This window comes from Dermacentor variabilis, chromosome 10 (assembly GCF_050947875.1).
Source record: "Dermacentor variabilis isolate Ectoservices chromosome 10, ASM5094787v1, whole genome shotgun sequence".
Lineage (NCBI taxonomy): Eukaryota > Metazoa > Arthropoda > Arachnida > Ixodida > Ixodidae > Dermacentor > Dermacentor variabilis.
This window is the reverse complement of record NC_134577.1, coordinates 60617115-60644123: the sequence shown is the minus strand read 5'-3', so window position 1 is coordinate 60644123 and position 27009 is coordinate 60617115. Positions and strand designations below refer to the sequence as shown.

General features: G+C 46.9%; 1 protein-coding gene across 3 annotated transcripts in view; it reads left to right on the top strand.

The window, feature by feature from the left end:
- Window positions 1-27009, top strand: part of Ptp36E (protein tyrosine phosphatase 36E) — a 258657-nt gene that overhangs the window by 136573 nt on the left and 95075 nt on the right. The window contains exon 1 of one of the 3 annotated variants that reach the window (XM_075672823.1): window positions 4510-5389. The exons of the other annotated variants lie outside the window; for them this stretch is intronic. The gene's annotated coding sequence lies outside the window, so the exon portion shown is untranslated. Of the gene's footprint in view, window positions 1-4509; window positions 5390-27009 lie in introns of those variants that run through there. 3 annotated transcript variants of the gene reach the window in all.

The following is a 27009-nucleotide window of genomic DNA, read 5'->3' as shown; positions in this document are numbered from 1 at the left end:
CTACATACTATGACAGACGAGGGCAAGGGGAGCTAGAGGCGCGCACGCAAATAGCCGGCCGTGCCCGGAAATAGACCCGTCTTGGACGCACTTCCGGCTCGCGCTGTCGCGCAGAGTAGCAGACGGGAGTCGGAGAGCAGACGAAATGGAAGAGCAAACGAAACTTGAGTGTTGCGCCGTCTGCAGTATCGTCATCGAATCTCCTCTCTCGGCAAATCACCCCTTCCTCCCCTCCCCCCTTTCTTTTTTTACATTTTCGGTGTCAGTGCATAAATGCTGCCAGGCAGCTCGAGGTCATTGGAATAGTACTTTCTTTTTAAAAGAGGCCCATGGAACTTTTGTGGATTTGCAATTCGCGTGTCAGAGTACCGGCATTCCGATGTTCTCATATATTTCGCGATGGAATATGCCAGAGTGTATTTGATACAGGACGTGCAAAGGGGGGGGGGGATGAACCGTACGTCAGCATTTGCGGGGGGCTTGTTGTTGGTGCTGCCTCATGTAGATGTCACGTATATAGTAGACTCGACGAAGGTTTTGGCCAGTGCTCACGCTCACAGTCACGACTGCGCGAAGTTTCACTACCCGCTGACGTAACGCCTCTGTGTTTCGTCGATTCACTGTGCGTCAGTTTATTTTTATTTTTAACGTGAAATGTTTTCAGACACAGTGTGCCAGCGATCGAGTTAGAATTCCCCAGACGATGCTGAAAATTACCTGATATCAGACACTAGTCATCGAAGATGGAAGTGAGTGTAGCGACGTCATACGTGTCGTAAAAAAAAAAAGGGGGCGTAATATACTACATGGCAAGTATTGAAAACGTAACTTTGAAAAGGTTATTGTTTATTGCGAACTGCAGCTCGTATATCTCTCGTTGTTAATGTTGGCGAAGCACGTGCGAACATTTGCAGACTTTTGCATAATGAATCTAATAGTCATCATTCGAGGAGTAGTTGCTAATCGCAAATAAGAATATTTTACGAATAGCTTTTTTACACTTTGAATCGCGCGCTCTGCGCGATCAAGCTTGCACTTGTGGCAAACATGCGGCAGACTCAACTCTGGTGGTCATAACGGACGTAAAGCATAACAACTCACGTAATGGATCACACTAGGTCGCACAAGGAGACATACTTTTTCTAGTGGGACCGCCATTAGGCGCATTCACCAGTGAGTAGTGAATATCCCGATGAACTTCCTATTTGCTCCTAGTGGCCCATTTATATCCTCAAGAAACAACGCTTCACAGTGTGCGATCTAATGACAAACTTCCTAACATTGTGAACGTAGCCAGGTGCGAAGATCGTTTCATAATGGTGGTGAGAACAGCTGCTCATTATTCGAAAAGTGTTCGATATTCGATTCGATTCAATTTTAACGCCATTCGATTCGTCTAGCCTCCTGCGTTCCAAAGCATCGGAACGTGCTGGTGCGCATTTCGATGGACCTCAATAAAGCTTTTTCTATCCATCCTTGCTTGTAGTTCATACAGATATGAACATCCAGCTGCGGGGATACTGGGCCCCCTATAAAGTAGTGTTGCACGAGCAAAAGTGCATTGTACCGCAAGTACGTTGTAAGTCCTCCCATTGTCCCAATACCTTGGTTGTCACGCTGTCTTCGTTGTACCGTCGTCTTCGCTTCAGAATCGTTGTCCCATTGTCATCGTGCCGTCGTCGTCATACAGGCTTCAATCGTTGCATCGAAGTCGATTCGTTCTAAAAAAATTACTCTTCGTACATACATCTCCTAAATGTCAGCTTTTTGAAGGGAGTGCATCATTTATCAAAAGAAGAGATCTGACGCGGAGGCTCTCTGTTATCCATTTCCATAAGTCGGTTAATTTGCATTAGTAAACGAAAACCAATAGGAGATGCTCAATATGCATAGAGCTCTGGCAGTGCCATTTTTCGTTTGGAGGCGCCTGCATGCTGATAGGTTTGGTTATCGTTGAACTCAGAAATCGTGCGGCGCAACGATAACGCACGTCTCTCGCATTTACCGTTCAATCGCCATTGAGCTTTTTTAATACTGTTTCATTGATCACATCGCGCACTTAAAAGATACACGTGATGTGTAAAACATCGGGTGGGGCAAGAGAATCAACGAAGTGAACACTAAACAAGAATACATGCAAGGGTTTTTACAGCGAAGCTGTTTTCAGGGGAGTTCCGCAGAGGTTTTCGTGTTTCTGTGAAGGCTTGCGTGTGGCGTTGGGCTCCGTATGAAATGCTAGATCAAAGAGCGCCACAGTCGCAATTTTATGTCTTTGAAACGTAATTATTAACGTTTCGAAAACAAAAGTTGCCTTGTGGCATACCTCAGTCAAATAGACAATACAACAGTTTTCTTGTTGCTTTTTTTTTAGAGCAAGTCATTCGTGGTTTTTTTTTTTTTGTACGTCGCGTTTCACCGACTCCGAGTTGGAGGTCAGCCGGCTTTACCAGCCAGTAAGCCACCACAGTGGTGCAATCAACCAACAAACCCTCTTCAAACTCGCTTAGATGTATCATTGACATGCACCAGTGAGGAGGTTTCCTTAAGTAAGCACTTGCGTGGTTTTCAGATTGGCTCTGATGTCATAAATAAATTGCGAACCGTTAGGGTAGCCCTTCGCTGTACGCGGCACTGAATACAAAGGTGCAGCTGACACATACGCTTAACGCATTCTCTTGCATGAAGCGCACAGGCGCCGACACCAGCTAGCTGTGACGGCTTCGGGCGCAGCCGCGAACTATCGCACAAAACTTGCGCGGTTCATTGGTTAATAGAGGATGCCGGGCTGTCTGCAAACGTATCACAGTTTACGGAATACCGGGTAATTCGTATTCATGTAACTACTCCTGTTACCCCTACTTCTACTCCTATTACTACTCCTCATCTTACTACTACTACTACTACTACTACTACTACTACTACTACTACTACTACTACTACTACTACTACTACTGCTACTACTACTACTACTACTACTACTATTACTACTACTACAACTACTAGTACTATAATAGGAAGCAGAAGAAGCATCAGCGGTGGTTATGTTTACCAACGGGCATAATGCAGTGCTAGCACAGGCTTTGACAAAACGACTTTATCGTGTGTAGCCGTCTCAAGGGCAGAGCTCGAATCGCTAGACAAATTAAAAAAAGACTCGCACCGCCGGCTGCAGCCGACGAGCCGCCGTCAGTTCAACCGACGGAACGCCCGTGCCGGCGGCGATGGTGGCGGACTTGTGACGGTGGCCGTGGCCTCCTCTCAGAAGCGGCACACGAGTCAGAGGCATCGGGCGCGCGCCCGGGTTCCCGGCCGCGGCCGGATTTAGACCCGCGCGCGCCGGGGTGCTCCGGTCACGTGCGCATTCCTCGTCGTGACGTCACGAATCGCGGGGCGAAATTTTTAGCCCCGTCCTGTTTTTAGAAGAGCGCTGGCAACGCACGCGCGCGCGCAGACCATCGTCATCCTTTCCTTCTTACCCTCTATTTACGCGGAGAGGGGTGGGCGCAACTCCATCGCTGCCTCCTCCTTTCTGTTTCCCTTTCAGTTGTGAGAGAGTGTAGAACACCTTGGGCCTTTCTTTGTGGAGAGAGGAAGACCGAATATTATTATCCTTTCTTTTTCTATTACCCTTTCTTCAACCATAATAGAGACTTGCCCTTCCTTTGTCAAGCCTTCTTTCGCCTTGTGTTGTTTCGGTTGGGGAGAGAAGGAGGAAACCTCTCAGACTTCTCCTCGGAACCGAAACCTTGCTGATTCACCCTCTCCCTCCCGTATCGGCCCGGAGCAGACTTTTTGACGAAGTTGCATCGACGAAAAAACAAAGAAAAAAAATCGCTTCCCGCCGGTCGTCGATGCCAGAACCCACCAGCAGTTTCGGTTAAGCCGGCGGTGCGGCTCCCTAGGTGCAGGGGCGTAGCGAGTAAGTCATAACGCAGCTTTATTTCCTCCGCCCGCTTTCGGTTCGCGTTTAACGCGCTTGTGAAAGTGCCCGCGTGTGCCGTAGAGATATTCCGAACAAGGACGCTTCAGAAGAGGACGCTTCAGCGTCGCGAAAGTGCACCACATCTGATTGTGCGTCGCACCGGAGCTGAAACTTTGGCGGCGTCGAATTTGTTTCTCTTTTGAGCACCTGAGCTGTCATTTTTGGACAAAGACCGTCGCTGCGAAGGATTAAGCGCCGCAAGCTGGATTAACCAAGTCTGGAGCCATTCGTCGCAGTGGCGTATCCGGGGAGCCGGTTCTACGCTACAATCACTGGCATCACGGTGTAGCGCGTGCGACTGATCCACCAGAAGTGGCAATCCGATTCCACACTGTATCTTGCGCTCGTTCGTGTGTGATATCGGATTCGTGCGTATAGGTGTCGCCAACGAAGGTGGTTTACTTGTTGGGTCTTTAACGAATGTTGCGCCATCCGTCAAGCGGTCATCAGTCAACGCAGCCCGGACGGTGCAACAGTTGCCGAAGCCCGGTGATTGAAAGCATCCTCGAATATCGCGGCCTCATTCATCTTCACGCAGCGTTGACGAGCGGATTGTGAGGCGTACCTGACGGAACCTGCTTTTGTGAAGTGGTGCCAAAGCTCTTCGACGGCTTGTTTTGAACGTTTGTTGTTGACCTTGTAGACGGTCGTTGCGACAGTGGTACACCGGAAGCAACAAGCAGAAATAACGTAACGGAAGTAATTAGCCAAGCCATCTGGAGCGTTCCTCCCGCACCTGGTGGATTCAGCCATTCGTAGTGACAAAAAAAACAAAAAACGAAACTTACATTTCAAGTATCAGTGCGTTTTCGACTGATAATCTGGTTTTTCAAGCATTGACGTACGCTGTTCTCTGAAGACGCACCTCGCGTCGTCTGCTTTCTCGCAGAAAATTTCTGCAAGCACGTTACGTCGTCGTTTTCTTCCAGTTCCCTTTCTTTCTTCGTATTATTTTTATGCTTCTGGCTCGCCACATTGTAGCCTTCTGTGTCCAACCACTGATCGAGCCGATTAAAAGCGCTTGATTCCGCAGCAGCGAACTTGCCGTCTGCTCGTTGGACACAAAGCGTTGTCTGCTTCGCGGCGCTCTCCTCTTCCGCTCTCCCCCCTCTACCGAAGTACGTTCGTGAGTCCGTGTGCCGTGTGCAAGGAAGCCCCTACGGTGTCTTGCGTCGACTTGAAATCCGTCCAAGAAGCCCCTTGTGCGTCTTCGTAATCCATGTCACGGTCACTGGAAGTGGATTTCGTCCGGCCAGGTTACGGAGTGCGCAGCTCCGCGGTGGAGGAGCAGTAGCTTCGGTCGCGGTACGCCGGACGCAGTGTTGTGTGTAAAGTGCCCCTTTGGATACGTCTGCGGCATTTGCTCGACCGAGCGCTTGCACAAGGGAGGATTGTTCTTCGGTCAAGGTGGGTGGCATCTGGCACTGACCTTTGCTCGGCGAGCCTGTTTTTACATGAACGTCGTCTTCTGCTCTGCTTTCTTCATAATTATCTATTTGTCTATTATGCTCTCGTACTTCCAAAAGGGAATGAGAACTGCAGATAGCCGCGAGACAGATTGTTTCCTTGCCAAAGTCAAGCATACTAAACGCGCACGTCTAGGTTTACGCGGGCGAGAACGGTGCGGTGGCATTGCGTTATCAGGTCAACGCCCGTAAACATCGCTTTCTATTTCAAGCTCTGCTTGTTTATGTCGCCGTTAATTGACATTCCCTCGCGTTTACACAATCGTCGTGCTGCTTAGTTTACGCACTTAGCCTAGGGATATTTTTCTTTCGAAAATATCGGTTTCCGATACGTTGAAAGCACCGCAAGCCAACGCAAACGATGCCGGAATAACGATTGCTGATTCCTGAAGTCTACAATCTTATTTTTCATGACCCAGTTTTCATACTTGCGGGTTCGCGTGGCTTATTTTTTACGAACATCTCCGCACATCAGTTAACCAATTCAAATGGCTTTTGATGTTTTGATGACATATACGTCGCATGCATTGTGGCCTATCGTGTGCACATATTGATCGTTCAGTTGACATGTCATGTTGTATTAGGCATACAGGAGTGTTTTAGAGACGGGTATACTGATAGTGAACATTTTCATGGGCGTATTAATTGTGGTGCTTGCAGTCAGTATTTGGAATGGTTGCTTAATTGCGGTTAATTAGATTGAGCCAGGGAAGTTTGGTGGTGCTTTTACGGGATTGTTTGCTTGTTTTTGCTTCGTTGGAAAAAGTAATACGGAAATAATTATGAACGTACCATAGAGCTTTCGTTGAGAGCCCTCGTTGAACCGATAAACGGAAAAATTCGTCTTGAATTTAGTCTTCCGGACGTCCTGATTTAGAATATTCGAGGAGTATTTCGTTAAGAACCCGCTGCAAAAAGGTTGGACTATAGTTTTGTGTCCTTTCGGAAATATGACGATGAAAGGAAGCAAGGATAGATACACTTTGCTATGCCTTGTTTATGCTCATATACGATGTTAGAATTGGGATATATTTAATTCGCGTTCAGGTAATTCAAGGTTTAGCAGTCATTTGGTTCAAAATGGAACGTAGTATATTGTACAGGAGAGGGTCTCAAAATCGAAGATTGCACCGGGACCTTCAACAGGAATTACAAGAGCTAATACCTGAGCAGCTGCATAACAGGTAATGATCGAGATAATTGAACAACAAGACCGTACATGCTGTTTACGTGAACACAAGATAATAATTATTTCAAATCAAAATTTGTAATATTCTAGATAAAAACAAAGACAAGAAAAAGTTCACATGTAACTGTACAATTACTCCCTATAGTACACTATGCGTTCAATATAAATAATTCAATGTCGCAGAGTTTCTTCTAAAACAGATGCTCTAAGGGTTGATTTAAGACATGTGAACGACTTTAGTGAGTTCGGTAAATTATCATATTCTGTTGCTGTCTGTCCTGTCATCTTGCTTTAGTTAGTGTGAACTTGGGGAGCAAAACGTTGTTTATAGGGGATCTCGTAGAGTTATTCTTCGGAGGTTAACATCAGCCCATTTAGATAGCATTAACATTTACCTTAGGTAACTGTGGCCAGCTTCTGTGATTTCTAAAAAGTATGAAAAATAATGGTGGCCAAGTGCAATGTGGCTACACGTAAGCCACGTTTTACATTAAAGGGGAGCAGAGTGTCGAGTGGGATTTATTTATTTATTTATTTATTTAATATTAATGGAAAATGTTCACAACACGCAGAATATGTTGCCAGTTTCTCCATAACGTTGGAATATTAATTGAATAGAGGCTGACGATCGGTGAAGTGAAATATTACTGCTATTAGCAGTTCGCAGTTAAACGCGGGATTCGTCACTTGAAAATAAAAAAATATACAATAATTACCTTGTGGTAGATAGTACAGTTCCAACGCTTGTAATAATTTACTCATGAGGCGGCCATTCATAATTAACGTACTTACGCTAATAAACTCTTTAAGACGAAAGCGTAAAGTCCCTCACGAGTCGAAAAGTTCATTGTCCGGCGTTATCGAAGCATTGACCGTCCGGTATCATGGCACCAAAATTGATGGTGCCACCCACCACCTTTGGTGGGAGTCGAAGCCTCGACCTTTGGTGTTAATCAAGGCAAAATTTATTAAGGCACTCGAACCCACAACATCTGGTGGGAGTAGAACCTTCGACCTTCGGTGGCACCGAAATTCGAGGGCACCAAAATTGATGGAGCCACCATTGATGGTCGAACGAACGACCGTTGGTGGGAGTCGAACTTACGACCTTTGGGGCTCACGAACGTGAAGTTAATTAAGTCACAGATAATTAAGGTAGAGTTAGTTAAGGCACTCGAATCCTCGAACTTTTATGGAAGAAAACAAGTAATAGGAAGTAACAAGGCGTTCGAATGAGAATGTCAAGCAATTTAATGAATGACCCGCCGTGGTTGCTTAGTGGACATGGTGTTGAGCTGCTAACCACGAGGTCGCGGAATCGAATCCCGGCCACTGCGGCCGCATTTCGATTGGGGCGAAATGCGAAAACCCGCGTTTACTCAGATTTAAGTGCACGTTAAAGAACTCCAGGTGGTCGAAATTAAATCCGGAGTCCCTCCACTACGGCGTGCCTCATAATTAGATCGTGGTTTTGGCACCTAACACCCCATAATTAAAAAATTTAATGTAATGAATGTCACGTGAGCGCACAGGCTTTCGCCTTTATCCTCTTTAGCGTGGGCCAAAGTGACTGTCAATTTTAAATAATTTATACATGGCACATATGTAAATTTACGAATTGTAGCAAGTGGGTTCGCAAGGCGTATCCACTTCGTGCGAATCTTCAGGACTGCACCAGTTTGAACATACTAATTTCAGTGTGCCCGAAGAAATGCATTGGCGTTCCAGTTACTTCTTCTAAAGAAACGCTGTTGTATGCATTGAAGCACGAAAGTAACTGGAACACCAATGCAAATCGTCGGACACTTCGAAAATTAATATCACGAAATTGGTGCAGTACATAGGTTTCATTCCAAGTGGATGCAGCTTGCGAACTTACCAGCTACAATTCGTAGATTAAAACATGTGCCGCAAAATATCATAAATAACAAGTTAGTTAGGGTAATTCTGTTAATGATTAAATCAGGCATTTTTGCTTTCTAATAGAAGTAATGGTCACCTCATCGCGTAATTTATATTGGGCTATCAGCCGCAGGGAATTTTTTATAATTTGGATCTTCTAAAAACATCCATGTGTGTGTGTGTAGTGTAGTGTTCACGTGGTGTCACATACTGCAATTTATTGCCGTCTAGACGGATCCACATAACACGCAGCCTTTCAACCGTGCTGGCTGTGGTACAGTATGGCGATCTCGATGACGTAGTTGCACGCCCGCTAGGTAAACGTTCCTCATAATCTGTCGCACAAAGTGTGCGTAGGGAGGGGAGACAAAAGGGGAGGAAAGACAGGGAGATTAGCCAGTGTAAGTACCTGCTGGCTACCCTGTGCTGGGGAAAGGGTTAAGGGGAATAAAAGGAGAAAGAAGAGGTAAAAAAAGGAAACCGGAAAATTCACACAGTAACGGGACACTACGCGCTACAACTCAGTGTGCGAAAGTCTCCTAGCACACGGAAGCATATTTCATACGCATACGTTACATTGTGCACGGTCTGTATAGTGCGGTCTGCAGGCAATTTCAAAGCAATTAACAAACGCCTTGTTATGCTACCAACCACAACTGCGCAGCAGTTCAGTCCCGGCGGCGGCTCTCATTGAAGGCGGCGCGCCCGCTTCGTATAGCGTAAAAACAGTGCGCAGTCCTGCCCTTGGCTACCGCTCGCCTTGATGACCTGGATTCCGCTCCCAAACCGCACGGCATGGGGGGGGGGGGGGAATGAAGCCGGTGCTGGGTCAATGCCACGCAAAAAAAAAAAAAAAATGATGCTGACATAAGGTTCTGCTTGTTTCGCCGGCCAAGGACACTGCCAACTTTTGCCGTCGGAAAGAGCTTCTAAGGTTCAATGCGTGGAGTTTTGTACAAAAGAAGAAAAAAATGTGCTCGGTAGCTTGTGTGGCCTTGCGCTGCTGAGCACGAGGTCGCGGGTTCGATTCCCGATCGCATATCCGCCGGATGTGGAATGCATGCCCTCTTGTGGCATGCTTCGAATGAATTATCGGGTCTGATGTATACGTGCCGTAAGCACGATATGTTTACGAAGTACTCCGTGTGGTGGGGGACTCCAGATTAATTCTGATCATCGCGAGATTGATTCTGCCGGAATTTTTTGCGGCAGCTCCAACTCCGAAAAAGCCCAGTGCGGAGGCTTCAGTGCTCCTACAGAAGCATCGGTGCGCACGTTGATCTGGCACAAAGTGCATTTATCAAGAGCGCGTGCACTGAAATTAAACGGTGCCGCCTAGTCTTCTTTGAGGACGCCGCGTAGATATTTTTCATCTGATTTCACGGGCACTGCTTTTCGTTGTGCTGAATCCCCGTGCATGGCGGCCACAATGACGTCAACGCACCGTAATTCTCCTTCTTCCTTTTTTTTTTTTTGCTGTGAACGTTTTGCACTGAATTATAGCTCTTATCGATTTGTCGCGCTGTCGCGCTAAAAGTTCACGCAGCCGTTCTCGACCGTTCTGGCACCCCAAACTGGCTGCCTCGATGTCGCCAGTGCAAACCATCTGTTATTCGACCCACGCTCGAAGTGCTCACGCTTTGTCACTTTCACTGCACGAGAGACAAAGGCTCCGCGAGTGCGAGAGAACTCCTTTTTGTTTTCGCCCTCGAACTCGACTCGGCGATATATAGGCGACTGCACTCAGAACCCACTTCGCTTCAACGCGCTTGCAGAGTCTCGCCGTGATTCGACAAAGACGGGCCGTGGCGCTCGACGACCTCTGAACTGTGATGCTAAGCTTGACTAAGCACCTCACGCCTGACGTCACACGGAGGAACGCGATGCACGGCTAGACAAAACTTTTAATGAGCATTGAACGTTACCTTGCGGTATAGGGGCTCAGTAAGTTGGTCTCGAACAGACGGTGGTCGTCGGCTTGGCTGAGCCACTGGACGTCTCTGATTGGTAACGGTAGCAATTACTGCGCATGCGCGCGTTCGCGAAACTTCGTGTAAGCGTGACGGCAAGACCAGTGCGTGCGTACAACGCCGTGACGTTTCCTACGGGTCGTTTACACGAACGCGGCAAAAGCGAGCGGAGTCGGGTTTGGGGGCGAAAATTTGCGCGTCGTGCTCGTGTAAACGTTACATCCTGTCGATTTGAGCGGCTGTCGACTCGAGCGACTTCGCTGGGGTTCGTTGACTCGGTACGACTCGTCTGCATTTGCGCATATCGAAAACGCGCACGTGCGTGTTAGGCTAGCGGTTTGCATTCTTCATGCAATGAAGCGCACGCGCTGTGTTTATCTCTCGTCTCGAGGCAGGCCGCCACAACAATATCGACCAGTTAAGCTGCGTGCGCCCGATTTCCGATGCGATCCGCTCTTGTCGCCTTGATAAAAAAAAAACACAAAAGAAAGAAAAGGATGTAAACGATTTTGTTGATGTTTACAATTGCCCCTGCTGCGAACCCAAACTGTCCCTTCTACCTGGAAGTTAGACTTAGCCTGCCGTTGTGCTTTCTTGACAGCTATTCCGTAAAGTTTGGCGATTTAACACGTACGACCGTATATTATTTATCCATGTTACACCTTTCAGCTGTATCAGTGCCTCCGCTTTTCGACGGGTATACTTTTCTTTCATTTGTTTGTGTAGATTTAGCAGCGACCAGTTTAATTATCCATAGGATTTTCCACATCTCCAGTGGCGCAATATCGCTGCTGTATGGTCGCCTGTAGGGTACATGCACTGCAGTCTAATCGAAATAATCTTGGCGCAGGTCTGAGTGCAGAGAAAAGGCCCACGTTAAAGCGTTACGCTATAGCTCTCTCTATATATATAGTTATCTGTGTACATATAACTATCGATATATTTGCACACACACACACACACACGCACACACACGCACACGCACACACACACACACACACACACACACACACACACACACACACACACACACACACACACACACACACACACACACACACACACACACACACACACACACACACACACACACACACACACACACACACACACACACACACACACACACATATATATATATATATATATATATATATATATATATATATATATATATATATATATATATATATATATATATATATATATATATATATATACCCCGCAGGGGCGTCTGCGTCAGCAGGCGTTTGGTGTGTTGCGACACCACGTACCCGAGCACATGGGGGTTGGACCCTCCCGCGTGTAGCCGTGCGTGGCTTAGCCGTGTCCGGGGAAAAGGGGATCCTGGGGGTTGAGCCAATGCCGGGTGTTTGGACCTTTACGGCCCCTCGGCGGCGGCAACACACCTCTTTGGCCTCTGCTTCACGTAGACGGCACCCCCGGACTGACCCACCCGGGGGAAACCGGTAGTCGCCTTTTCCTGTCTCTCTCTTCTCAAACCTTCGTCTTTATCTCTCACTTTACATCTTTCCTGTCTTCTTCTCTCTTCTATTTACTTCCTTTCTCCTTGGCGGCAAGGGTTAACCCTGTGTGGCTATCCAACCTTGGGTAAACCATATTCGGTTATAGTGACGGCGTACGACTGGCGTCGTGCAGACTTGTATACAAGCTCTGCCGCGTCCCCTCGTTGGGCTCCATGGTGGGCGGTCGGCGCTGTTGCCGAATGTACACATATTTTCATGGAAACTTCTTTCCCCTCCCTTGTTGATCGCACTCAGAAACGAGGGCGCACCGAAGATGTCTTCAAGTTTTTTGGACACCAAATCCAGAATTTCCCGCGCTTCCACGTTATCCACTCTGAAAAGCCAAACAAAGCAGTTCGAAACATTTCCCCATTCCTTGTCTCAAAGTCCTTGACTGATGTTTTTGGTCCAGGTTACAAGGTGTCGAGAATGGGAAGCGGTGACCTCCTCTTGGAGCTCCGCGATCTGAAACAATATGAGAATATACAGAAACTAGTGTCATTTGGGGAGACCCCCATAACAGTAACCTCACACCGTACAATGAACACCACCCGTGGTGTTGTGTCAGATGATGATTTGATTGACCTGACTGAGGCGGAGCTCCTGGAGGGCTTCAGCGAACAAAATGTGATCAACGTCAGAAGAATTAAGATGAGGCGGGATGGTAAAGAGATCCAGACGAAGCACCTAATAATTACTTTTGGATCAAGTATCTTGCCCGAGTCAATCGAGGCCGGGTACATCAAGCTCCGTGTTAGGCCGTACGTGCCAAACCCACTCCGTTGTTTCAAATGCCAGCGCTTCGGTCACAGCTCGCAGAGCTGCCGAGGCCGCCAGACTTGTGCTAAATGTAGTGCCCAAGAACACACCTCTGAAGCTTGTGAGAACGCTTTCCACTGTGTAAACTGTGACGGGGATCACGCCGCGTACTCGCGGTCGTGCCCCTCATGGAAGAAGGAAAAAGAAATAGTAACGATCAAAGTAAAAGAGAATATATCCTTCAAAGAGGCACGCAGGCGGGTAGTGTACCTGCCAAAGAAAAGCTTTGCCGAAGTGGCGCGTCAGGGGGCAGCGTCACAGCGGCCTCCGGTGGCTGTCCGACCCACAGGCAGTGAGTCGGCAGTTACGCCATCTGCCCCCGCGGCGGTTGCAGCTAGCGCTGCTCCGCCTACTCAGCAAACGGGGCCATCGACCCCGAAGGTGGGCGCAGCCGAGGCTGCTCCAACCTCCCCGGCCCTTTCCAGCGCTGGCAACAGCCGGCGCAGCCAAATCCCCCAGGGAGCCCCATCGACCTCCGGGCTGGTGGGCACAGGGGTCTTGCCCTCCAAGGCGGGATCTTCCCTGGTAACTTCTCGCTCGCAAGAGCACGTGTCCGGCGCCTCACTAGAGGCAATGGACACAACACCTATCCTCAAGGCGCACCTAGCGCCGAAGGAGCGTCGACACTCGCTCGAACGCTTCAGAAAGAGCAAAACCCCTGTTACAGGGCCTCGAAAGGGCTCTGTAATCTAAGGCATCTCTTCCGTTTCCGTAAACACAGCACCTATTGACCTCCAATATGGATACACAGATAATTCAGTGGAACGTCAGAGGTCTCCTTAGAAACCTTGATGATGTTCAAGAACTAATCCACAAACACAATCCCAAAGTGCTGTGTTTACAAGAAACAAACTTAAAACCCAAACACACAAACTTTCTCCGACAGTATATAACATTTCGCAAAGATCGCGATGGTGCTGTCGCATCATCGGGCGGTGTTGCCATTGCTATCCATAAGAGCATTGCATGTCAACTTTTACAGCTACAAACGCCTCTCGAAGCAGTGGCGGTTCGAGCTGTACTCCTAAACAAACTCATCACCATTAGCTCTCTTTACATACCCCCACATTACAAATTAACGAAGCACGAATTCCAATCCTTTATTGATCAATTGCCAGAACCTTACGTTGTTCTTGGCGATTTCAATGCGCACAGCTCTCTGTGGGGCGACTCTCGTATAGATTCGCGAGGTCGTCTTATTGAACAGTTCCTTTTCTCTTCTGGTGCGTGCCTTCTCAATAAGAAGAAACCCACATATTACTGTCTTGCAAACAATACTTTTTCTTCAATTAATCTGAGCATAGTTTCTCCGTCCATACTGCCTGAACTAGAATGGGAAGTTACCAGCGATCCCTACGGAAGCGACCACTTCCCCGTACTATTAAGAACACTTAAAGAAGACGAATATCCACCACAGGCTCCTAGGTGGAAGTCTGAGACAGCAGACTGGGAGAAATTCCAAAACTTAACCAGTATATCATGGGATGACATGTCCTCGTTAGGAATTGATGCTGCCGTGGAATATTTTACAGCCTTCATAATAGATGCCGCAACTAAATGTATATCACAAGTAAATGGATTGGCATGCAAACGGCGTGTCCCGTGGTGGAACGACGATTGTAGGATTGCTCGTAGGAAACAGAACAAAGCGTGGGGGATGCTACGCGCCTCCCCCACTGCGGAGAATGTTATCAATATTAAAAAAGTAAAATCCCAAGGCAGGCGAACCCGCCGACAAGCCAGAAGAGAGAGTTGGCAGAAGTTTTTATCTGGTATCAACTCCTATACAGATGAGACCAAAGTCTGGAACAGGGTCAATAGGATAAAAGGGCGACAAACATATTCACTCCCTTTGGTGAACACACAAGGTGAAACACTGAAAGATCAGGCGGACACACTTGGAGAACACTTTGAGAGCGTGTCGAGTTCAAACCACTATTCGCAATCATTTTTGAAATACAAACAAATAGAAGAATGTAAGCCAATAATACAAAAATCCAGACAAAATGAACCTTATAACCGGCCGTTCAGTATTGCAGAGTTGAGAGCTGCTTTGACCACATGCAAAAGCTCTGCACCGGGACCTGATAGAGTCATGTACGAAATGATCAGAAACTTACACACTGACACCAAACTTACACTACTCGCGCTCTTCAACGTTATTTGGGCTACGGGATACCTCCCATCCACATGGAAAGAAGCGATTGTGGTCCCTGTTCTTAAGCACGGTAAAGACCCTTCCTTGGCGGCAAGCTACCGTCCGATAGCTCTTACAAATTGTCTTTGTAAGCTTTTTGAAAAAATGGTTAACCGCAGACTAGTACATTTCCTTGAACTCAACAATATCCACGATCCCTTTCAGTGTGGCTTCAGAGAAGGGCGGTCCACAACCGATCACCTTGTGCGCATTGAGGGAAACATTCGCGACGCCTTTCTACATAAACAATATTTCCTATCCGTATACCTCGATATGGAGAAGGCGTACGACACTACGTGGCGCTATGGAATCTTGAGAGACTTGTCGGGAATTGGCATCCGTGGCAATATGCTCGTGCTAATAGAAAGCTGTTTGTCCGACCGTACATTCCGCGTGAAAGTCGGCAATGTATTGTCGCGACCTTTTATACAGGAAACTGGTGTACCTCAAGGAGGTGTACTCAGCTGCACTCTCTTCATCGTGAAAATGAACACCCTTCGTGCTTCATTACCGCCAGCCATTTTTTATTCTGTTTACGTAGACGACATACAGATAGGTTTCAAATCCTGCAACCTTACTGTATGTGAGAGGCAAGTTCAACAGGGCTTGAACAAAGTGTCCAAATGGGCAGAAGAAAACGGATTTAAAGTTAACCCCAACAAAAGTTCTTGTGTGCTTTTCACAAGAAAGAGAGGGCTTACTGCAGAACCCAGTATCGTAATGTATGGCCAGCAAATTCCTGTGAACAAAGAACACAAGTTCTTAGGCATCATACTTGATTCGAAATTAACCTTTATTGCACACATAAAGTACCTCAAGGTCAAATGCTTAAAAACAATGAACTTACTTAAAGTGCTATCCCACACAACATGGGGCAGCGACAGGAAATGTTTAATGAACCTTTACAAGAGCCTCATTCGATCACGGTTGGACTATGGTGCCGTGATCTATCATTCTGCAGCCCCGAGCGCGCTAAAGATGCTAGATCCGGTCCACTATCTAGGAATCCGACTGGCCACTGGAGCTTTCAGAACAAGTCCCTTCGAAAGTTTATATGCAGAATCAAATGAGTGGTCACTACTTCTGCAGAGAACATACATCAGCCAAACATATTTCCTGAAAGTCCACTCTAACCCTCAACATCCATGTTTCAATACCGTTAACGATATGACATATGCTACACTCTTTCATAATCGTCCCTCCGTAAGACAGCCTTTCTCGCTGCGTGTGAGGGAGCTTAGTGATCAAATGCATGTCCCACTCCTCGAGCTCCGCCTAATGCATCCAGCGAAGCTGCTACCTCCTTGGGAGTGGCAGCTCATACAATGCGATATATCTTTTGTGCAAGTTACAAAGCACGCTCCTGAGATAGAAATCCAAATGCATTTCCGGGAACTCCAGTACAAATATTCCTGCACGGAGTTCTACACAGATGCATCGAAGTCACGCGACGGGGTGTCCTATGCAGCCGTCGGTCCATCCTTCTCGGAATCCGACGTACTACATCCGGAAACCAGTATCTTTACGGCTGAGGCCTACGCACTCTTGTCGGTTGTAAAGCATACCCAGTTGAAAAACACAACAGGAAATTTTCACAGTCTGTCGTATTTTGGGACGTTGTTTCTGTAGTTCTGTTGCCTGTAGTTCTGTTGTCTGTAGTTCTGTAGTGTGACGTCCTGTAGTAGAAAGTTCTGTAGTTCTTGATCAATATTTAATTAAAAATGGACAGAGACCTCCTTAAGGCTATGTAAATTTGTTTGTACAAAAAAAGAAAAATATAAAAGTAAAAAAGATGAAAAAAAAAACCGTCGCCGTCCAGGATTCGAACTTGCGACCGCACGATTCCGAGTCCGGCATCTTACCACTGCACCACTCCTGACATGCTGTTCGAGTATCCATTTTGGCCATGTCAATAGTACGACGTGCTGATGCGCTGATGTTTACATGCAAGAGCCAAGATCCGCTATCACTCCACCGCGTCAAGTGCCGCATCTCTAGAAGAGCAAGAGTGTTCGTACCATCGATAGGTACATCGTGGAGTGCTAGAACATCGATTTTGATGTACGATATCCATATTGAATAAGAAATTCAGAAATAGACAACGTTGACTTTTAGGGTTATTACTGCTAGTTTCGACAGTTGTCTCTCGTTCTTTACACTTTTGAGCGCGCATATAATTCGTGTCTTCAATGCAAAATAGCTACATAAACATTCGTGGATGAGATTTCTTTCTGACAGCATACTGGTTTCTCACGGCAGCACTGTACCAGGTTAATGAGACCCGAGCGAGACAGCTATTCACGCAACTTTGTGGAACAACCCAAATCTTCTTTTCCGCTTCGCATAAGCTTGTGAAATATTCCTGGGAAATTAACTAATGTGTCAGTGTAACAGCACATGTAAGTCCACAGGCCTGTGTGCCACATCTTACCAAAAAAATAAAACGGATACGCAGCCATTCCTGCAGATGGTATGATTTTGATCAGCGGCCGATCTTGAGGAGGCCGGTAGGGCGTTGCTGGTGCCGCGTCGTCACGGCACAATTATAACTATTCGCCACGTCGACTTTAATACCGGTGTTGGTGCCATCAGCATTTCCGGCTTCAGAAAAGCGCGATTGAATACCGCGCAAGAGAAAAGTACAGTGTACACCACCGATGCGAAACTAACATACAATTTTAAAGGGCCGCGACGGAAAGCGCTTCTGTTGCGACTTCGGAACCCTTGGCCGTCGCGACCGAATGCTTCTGCTGCGACGTCAGAATTGGTGTCGTAACGTCGGAGTCGCTTTCAGGATATAAAGCTGTTGTTCCGACTTCAGAGCTCTTGTTGTCGCGACAGAACGTTTCTGTTGCGACTTCATAACTATTGGCCTTCGCGACAGAATGCTTCTGTTGCGACATCAGAATTTCTGTCGTAACGTCAGAAATGTCACTCAATTAAGAAATGTCAAGAACTGCTGTCGCATAACAGAATTTCTGCAGTTGCGACAGGAATTCCTCTTGTCTTTTTCAACTGGGCACTACAGAAGCTTGTCGCATCGCACAATTTCAGTGCACTTCTGTTGTCATCATTGGGTACATGTTGGGACGATAGGTTTCCGTTGTGGAACAGTTCGCTGTAGTACAACAGAAGTTTGTCCATTACTTCAGGAACACTTCTGTTATGACAACTGGGGGCCTGTTGCAATGATAGGTTTCTGTCGTACAACAACATTTTTCTGTAGTACACCAGAAGTTGGTCGCATTACTTCAGGAACACTTCTGTTGTGACAAAATGGGGGCCTGTTGCCACAATAGGTTTCTGTAGTATTTCAAGAGCTCTCTGTAGCACTACAGAAGTTTTTCGGGTTACTTCAGGAACATTTCTGTTGGGACAACAGGGTGCCTGTAGTGATGACAAATTTTTCTGTAGTACTACAAAAATCTGTTGTAGAGCTTCAGCTTTCTGTTGTAGCAACAGACATACGACAGACTGTACTTCTGTAGTCACAACAAGAAACGTCTGTTGTACATCAGAAAAGTCTGTCGCTCCATCAGGAATCTGTAGTTACTACAGAAAAATCCTGTTGTACAACAGAAATTTCTGTAGTACTGAACACAACCTCTGTTGTCATTTTCAACTGGGTATAAAGAAATCAAACCTCCAGAAATCAATTATATATACGGACTCCCTTAGTGTTGTGAAGGCCTTGATGTCATTCTGTAACCACAAAAATCCGGTAATTAACGAACTCTACTCCGTACTGTGTAAAGCATATATATCCAACCAACATGTGATTGTATGCTGGGTGCCTGGGCATAGGGGCATTGAGGGAAACGTACTAGCGGACCAGATGGCCACATCCATTTCATTGCATGCAGTTAGTCCTACTGCTTCGGTCCCTGTCACAGACCTGAAGCCTTTCTTAAGAAGAAAACTGCGAAACCACTGGCGACGTATGTGGGACGCAGAAGTAAATAATAAACTGCACGTAATAAAGCCACAGTTAGTTTCTTGGCCCTCCGTAACAAAATCACGGCGAACAGATGTCCTATTCTGTCGCCTCAGACTAGGACACACGTTTGGCACGCATAACTTTCTGCTCACTGGAAACGATCCTCCAACCTGTGGTAGATGCGGGGAGAGGCTGACCGTCCTCCACGTCCTCCTGGAGTGTCGGGCAGCCGAATCTGAAAGAAGGAAACATTTTTCCCTAGCATACCGGCAGCACATCCCCCTACATCCCGTAATGCTACTCGGCCCAGAACCTTTATTTGACACCAACGCAGTCCTAAGTTTTCTGAAAGATGTTGTCTTGCATGTTTTTAGCCCCACATGTTCGTAGCGGGTCCTCTCTTCAGAGGATGCCGCTGCGATAGCTGATTAGTATAGCACATGCCTCTAGGCCCTTGTGTTTCAAGGGCTCTGGCGAGGCAGCAGTGCTCCATGTAATTTTACGATCTTATATATTTTATATTTTGCATCATTCTTCTACTATGGATTTTAATCTTCATAGTATTCGTCACAAGTCATCGCCATAATTTTATACCACGTAGACTTTACGCACTTTACAGCGACTATTTTAGGCCACTTTACAGCCAAGTCACATCTTCGTCACAGAACTCATCATTCCACCGCGAAGTCACTAACACTGTCTTGGCGCTCTTTGGCCATATCTGGCCCTTGCGCCACTAAACCACACACATTCATTCATACACACACACATATATATATATATATATATATATATATATATATATATATATATATATATATATATATATATATATATATATATATATATATACGACGTCACAGCGATCGCCTCGCCTCTCCATTGAAGGTATTAATCATTTTCATTTCATCTAGACGTAAACAACCGTGCGGCTATTTGCATCCATCACAACAATGTCCTTTTTTTTTTATCACAGTGGAAGTGTTTCTGACGTCTTCATTGCAAGTCGTTTTAATCCGCACCTAACACCACGATTCGGGAGATCGCGAGCTTGAAAAGTGTTTCTCTGTATTAATAGAACTGCCCTAAATTCCTTCCTCCAGTGCGAACAAATTGTCTGGCGCAGTGAGAGAAAGATAAAAAGGAAGGCAGGGATGCTAACCAGTAAAGAGTCCGGTTGGCTACCCTACGCCGGAGGAAGGGAGAACGAAAATAGAAAGAAGGGAGAGAGAAGTGGTGGTGGTGGTGGTGGTGGGGGGGGGGGGTGATATGTGCACAGACAACACTACGGTGTCAAGGCGCTCGCACACGCCAGATGTTTTCAGAAACCACAAAAGTGCCTTCACTGCCTTCTTAGTCGACGATCGATGGGCACGGTTTTCTATAGTTGTCTGTTTACTCAGAAGAGGATCATCTAGTTTCCTGAATGCGTTGCATATATAGTCTTTTCCCCTCTATTTGAGGACAGTGGCACAAAAAGGTGCTCAGTGTTCTCCTCGCCTCAGCAGACATCGCATGCATGACCGCCAGCCTTTCCAAAGAGCGCCGAATGAGCTTTCGCGAAGGCAACTCCCAGCCACAACCGACGTGGAAGAGCCACTTCGCGTCGGTGCAGTCGCATGACTTTAGCGCAAATGTGTCGACCTGCTTCCAGCACCCTCTGTCACCGCCTCTGATGTTTCTCTCTGCTCAAACAGAGCGTTCCCTTTCTCCGCTCTTCAAAGCGGCAGAGCCGTATAGGGAACAACCCTGCCATTCCCGGAAACTCATTTCGCTATACTGGAGTGGGGTGGGGGAGAGGAAGGAGAAGATGGGGTGAGGGTGGGAGTCCCCGTGTTCATTATTCACCTCTGAGCGTTATTAGTCCTCGTGCGTCGAGTGACCTGGAGCTCAGCCGCACTCCTCCTACACGGGACGGTCGTTTCTCTTGCCGAGGACATACGAAGAACTCCTGCGGGGAAGAGGCACTAATGCCACTTTGAGCGGGAGCGTTTCCGCAGGGTTTTCCCCCGAGCTGGAAGCTAAGAAAGGATAAGGGAGACGCCGCTGTGCAGTTTTGGAATGCGACACAAGTGCTGTCTCGTGTGGCAGTCTTCGTGCGCAAACAATCGCTGTAATCTCCTGGGCCGAATAAATTCTGAGCGTAAGAAGCGGCGCGCCCCGTTGGCGCTTGCACCACATAACACTTCGCGCATAGTTGGCTGTCTTGCAGAAACCCGCCGAGGTGGCTTAGCTGCTATTCTGTGTTTGTGCTAAGCGCGAGGCACCACGGGAAGGAATCCCAGCGGCAGCCACTTTTCAATTCGGGCGACATTCAAAAACGCCCGTGTCCTGTGCGTTGGGAGCGCGTTGAAGATCCCCTGGTTTAAGAAATGAACTTGTAGTCTCCCCGCTTCGGCGTGCCTCATAATCAAATCGAGGTTTTCGGGCGTGAAACCCCCAGAATTCAATCCAGTTCACTTGCAAAGCCTGGCGTCGAAGCTTCTTTCTTTGAGGACTGCATAGCTGGGTGGATGTGTCGTGCATGATGCTGTGAGCGAAAGGTCGGGTGTTCGATGCCCGACTGCAGTGGCTGCGCTTTGGAAGGGGTGGATTTGATTCGGACAAGAAACCTCCGGAATCGAGCAATGAACCCAGAAATCAGGAGCCGTCGACCGCGTCGTCTCTCATAGCCGTTGTGTGGCTTTTGAACGTTGTAAATCAGTCGGTGAACCATTATTGATTACTCAGTTTGATCGACTGACCGTGCTCGGGTAGTGCGTCTGCTGGTTGAGATTATATCTCCAGACGATTCCTGCGAGTGCCATGTGAGCTCGATACGAGAAATGGGCAGTTGCTAAGCGGAACATCGCAATCGAGACGAAGGAACCACTCTTGCAACATTTTTTCTTTTTTCTTTTTACGGGTTAAAGAACCTCTTCGTATGTTTGAGGGACTACCTGTCTTTAGGCTTGATATTATACAGCTACTCACCATGGGATATGCGAGCAACGTTGTAGTTTTATTATAGTAGGTTTCTTAAGTCTTTCGAACTTACCCGCCCGCCTGTCCCGTCATTAACAAAGTTAAGCCTGTAAACAAGTAAGATTTAATGAATTCGTTTATTTCGTTTTTGTTATGTAGTGCAGTTAGACAACTCGCTTTGTCATTCGTATGTTAATTTCGACACTTCCAAGGTATTAAACGCAGGCTCTCGTAAAACTTCGTATTCCAGCATGCCTCCCGGAAATTCGTCACGTTATTTTGATGCGTAGCGTGACGTAGCTGGTACTGAGTCCCAAGACTGAACGAGCGGTTTGCTAATGAGTCATGTTTTTCTTTCCTGACAACCCCTGTGCTTCTGCGATAAGCGTTAGTTCGCGTGAAAAAATAAGTCGGGACCCACTATTGTGGGCTGTAAAACTTCGTATGCTGTGGACTTCGCTTTACGGTTTGCCGAGTTTAATATGCGCATTTATGGCCGCAACTTCGATGCGACCAACTGAACCTTCCGCGACATAGCGTTCCGTCAGAAGCTGTTTACGACACGCTATTTCATGCCTCTGGTGAAGTTTTTCTCATAGCTGCCAAGCTATGGGGGACAACACGAATGAATCTTTTTTTTTTTTTTGGCGCCGAAGTCAACATTCGGAGGCTTCCGCATGCATTGCGTTTAATTTACGATTAAATTACGATCTATACACCGGTCTCGCATTGATCTGCCGTTGCTCGTCGGGCCATTGTTCACCTCCGTTTTTATCGACAGAGGTTCCCCGCTAACGCTCTCATCTTGCGCATACGGTCGCGCAACGAAGGAATGCAATTATTCTCCACCGTTTATATGTACACGACCAACAACCTTTCTTTCTATAACTTTTTTTTTTGTATCGCTGTTTCGTATGAAGCTGCACGTTTCCAGCGAAAACAGTCATCTATCCCTGCGTGCCAAACGTACTTCTCGCGTTGTGGGACCGTAGTGGAAAGATCCGTCGCCGCTTATGCACAGCCACAGCTACATCAGCCCATTGCTCGCGGAGCACTCAAGCAGACTTTTTTTTTTCTATCTTGAGAATTAAATCATTGCCGAATACACTTCGAGAAAAGCAAACGCGTCCTCACAATACATAAAGCGTACATTGACTGAGCACAGTGCACGAACGGGAGACAAAATTATAAACCTAGGCAACTAAAACAACTCGCTGCATCCTCGGTATGTGGAGAAACCTGGCGGACTCCGAAAAAGTAAAGGGCGACTGGCAGCGGGGCTTCTACGCCCGGCCATTATACCGCGCGGAGAGCCGTAAATAAATTCCTTCGCCCATTTCTTCGTCTCCCGGACGGGAGAACGAATTCTTGCACGGCAGGCTATCTTCGGAGGAGGTGTATACGTTATCGTATACCGCTTATCTTGGAGCGTAAACAGCGGCATATAAACGAACGGGCCGTACAACTGCGGCTCCGCCGAGGAGGCGTTGTGCGTCGCATGGTTTTCTTTGTTTCCTCACCTCGAGGAACGCCAGTCTCCCGTGAGAAGCCGGGCAGGCGCGTAAACACCTGAGAGTGGTTTCTGATTCACGGATCCCCAGCGCAGGACCCAAGGTTGATGGCCGTTCACTGACGCATTTTATATATATACAGCGGCCCACGTCACTGCGCGTGGTTTCTGCCAGGCCCTTCTCGCTGACTGACGTCATTACAACCCGCTGGGTTTGTTTTTGTTTGTTTGTTTGCTTGCTTGCCTACTTGTTTGTTTGTTTGCGCGGACTTTAGATGGTCCGCAGAACCAGGCCGTTTATCACGCCTGTCCGGATCCCCCTAAAAGCCCTTCTCTTGACTCTGGAAACAGGGGAGGTGGAACCAGGTGTCCCCTATAGAGAGCACCTCGATTTATGTGGAACTTTCTCGCGACGTTTATGCGTTACATAAACCTGAATTGAAAGGCAAGCAGGCAATAACTAAACAGTAGTGTCTATCCAGCGTAACTATAGAGGCTAGCGCCTTTATAACCAAGCACTTGGGAGCTCCGAAAACCTTCCTTGTAGAGGTCACCTCGTAGTAAAGGCCGTGCATCGTACTGTTCGCAGTAGACCAGGCTTAGAACTTCCAGCCAAAGAAAACCTTTGTGCTGTATATGTACAAGATGTACTTTTTGAGTTATGTCACCACTCTTATTTTTTTTTCTGCACGCTTCCTCTGGCGTAATGTGGGGCTGTAGTCGACCCTGTGGCGGCGAGGTTGGAGGGGCACGCTCAAATCCGGTAGCGACGCACCGTACAGCTGCGTCGAATGCCTCTATTGCCTGCCTCGTAAAATTTTTTTTGGTAAAGTCACTCGTTAGGCTCTTCGCCACTGTTGCCTTCGGCGACCTTCGCTTTCATCCCACCCTTGATAACCTCGATGATGCCGTCTGACGTCAGTTACGAGCCGTTCATCATGGGTATGAGGGTGGTGGGGTGGGAGGCAGGGCAGGCTACCGTAGATTTTGCGGTGTGGGACCCTCCCGCACGGTGTTTATTGCGGTTTCGACCGGTGCTTGCAGTGTTCACCACTGCTATGTGATGGCTACGTATAGAATTGGTGCTTCTACGTGCTTCCATTGTAAATCAACCAATCTTCATATGGTGATGCCTGCATTCCTTCGTTATACAAGCAAATTCGTTGTAATGGCCTTCGCTGCGGATGTGTTAATAATATGCGCATGAGTGATACGGATTCTACCGGGACATAGGGAGTCACTCGTTAGACTGGTCATTTCATTGGGAAGCCGTTCAACCTTTTAGTTAGAAGAGCGACGTGCAAATGCCCCGTAGCCTGTTTCTAAGCGTGGAGTTGTTTCAGGTGCACGTTTTGGAGCCTGAATCACCCAGCTGTTACGAAATGAGGGGAATCTGGAGAGGGAACAGCGCAATTAAAATAGTTCTGACATTGTTCGCGTTCGAATTTATGTTGATCGCGCACCTTTCATACACAGGTGGCCGTATATTAAAGGCCGATGTATTTGCCTGTACGTGCGTTTTCATCGAACTTAGCTCTGTGGCTATTGTCGCATTGTATATGTAGCAGCGACGAAGGATCTGTGTTAATATATTCTTTACCGGTCGAACTTGCCCAGAGATATACAAGCAACGGCAAAATATAGAGTATATCGGGCTTTGATTCACTTCGGACATCGGGTCCGTTCTCCGCTGACTGCTGGTATTAAAACCCGCTCCAGGTTTGTTTTTGTTGGGCCTTCCTTTTGTTGCGCGCGCATGGTCGCAGAGGTCGTCGAATAGCTTATCACCACGCCTGGTCCGGGTCTTTCCAAAAGCTCATTTTCTTGTCTCTTTTTGACTGTGTATACTGTCGGTGGAACTAAGCGTCTACTAAAGGACACCTCGATTTACTTGGAACTATATTGTAGCTACTGCAACTTTTTTGCGACGTTTATCTACGTCGCCCATTTTTCTCTGCGTCCACATCGATCTTGACTTGACGCCGCGATGGCCGGTTATTTATAATGCAATGCATACCTCCTTTACCATCGAAAAATTAAGTAGATTCTAACATACGACGTTAATGACGGTGACGATACTGCGACCTGACGTAGGAGTTTAGGGCCGCCGTCTTTCGTTTCTGTGATCTTTCTTTAGGGGGGGATATACTTAGCACGCCGGCCTCTTGTAGTGAGAGCGGTAATTTTTTTTATTGCACGTTACTAGTTACAATTACTAATTTTCAATTGCAATTTACCAATACAACTACAAAAAAAAAAGATTTAGCTCCGGGGATCCGGAACACATGGGGAAGGAGACATGGCTTGTTCGTCGCTTCTGTGAAACCGATTCTTTAATGGTTAAATTTAGAAGAGTTGTAACTGCCGAGTCATGGTAATAGATATCTGATCACAGCATAATTGTTCTTTTTTTACAGATGTTGTTGAAAGTCTTAAAAAAAAGCTTCTACGTGAAGTTTGAAACTCTAGTACGCAGTAAAAAAAAAAAAAATGCCCCAATTCTGTAAACTTCGCCAATTCAGACATCTAGAGCGGACACAATTTATATTATACACCGATCTGAAATATACGACGCAATATTTCAGGACCCTTGGGAAAGCCTCGTAAGCACTGTAAGAAATTCACGTATGTTGAGAAGTTGTGTATAATTTTGGTACGCTTTAAATACTCAACAGATGCTGTGTACAGAAAGGCGGTTCCTGTTGTTGGTGCAAAATTTTGGGTTTGTAAACACTGTGTCCCGAGTTCTTAAGCCTGCAATTAAAAGAAAGAATTTTAACTTGAGGTCCTATATCAGAAATTGACTATATACCTACAGTCGGTGGAAATTATATTTCTCCCACCAATGCAACAAAGTGTCAATTCAACTAAATTGAGCATTTCTGCCATTAGTGTGTACTTGAAAAAAAAAAGGTGCTTCGATTTTAGGAACGAGTATTTGGGACCGACAATTGGGACCGTGCTTAAAGCATCTCGTTCACAAAGCATATACAAATTAAGCAGTTCGATCACAGCGCCGCACTGGCAGAAATAACTCCGCGGCGCAAGAAAAGCGTGACACGACCGAAACGTGCGCGTTATATTTAAAGAAAACTCCGGCCGCACTTTTTCTCGGGCGACGTGGCGAACCTCGTTCTGAAGGGGGATGACCTAACCGCTCGCTAATTCGCGCCCGACCCCGGTGGCTTTCCGCGTTTGCTTTGAAAAGCGCAACGTTGACACAGAGCAGTGACGCGCTTGTGCGTCACCCCTGGCTTTCCGCTGGAACAAATACCAGTACACTTTATTATGGTACATTCGACTGGTTCCAGTCGTCGTCGTCGTCATCATCATCATCACCATTATAATCATCATCATCATCATCATTATATCTTAAGGCGAAAGCCTTTCTAGGCTCATGGTGAAGTTCGTGTCAGCAGACTTGACCGCCGAAGTGTCCGCCGAAGCGTCATCACGCCATATGAAGACCGATTAAAGAATGAGTAATGATTGATAGTTACAGTTGGTGAATGATAACGCTATAATAGAGATTAGTAGAGACCAATAA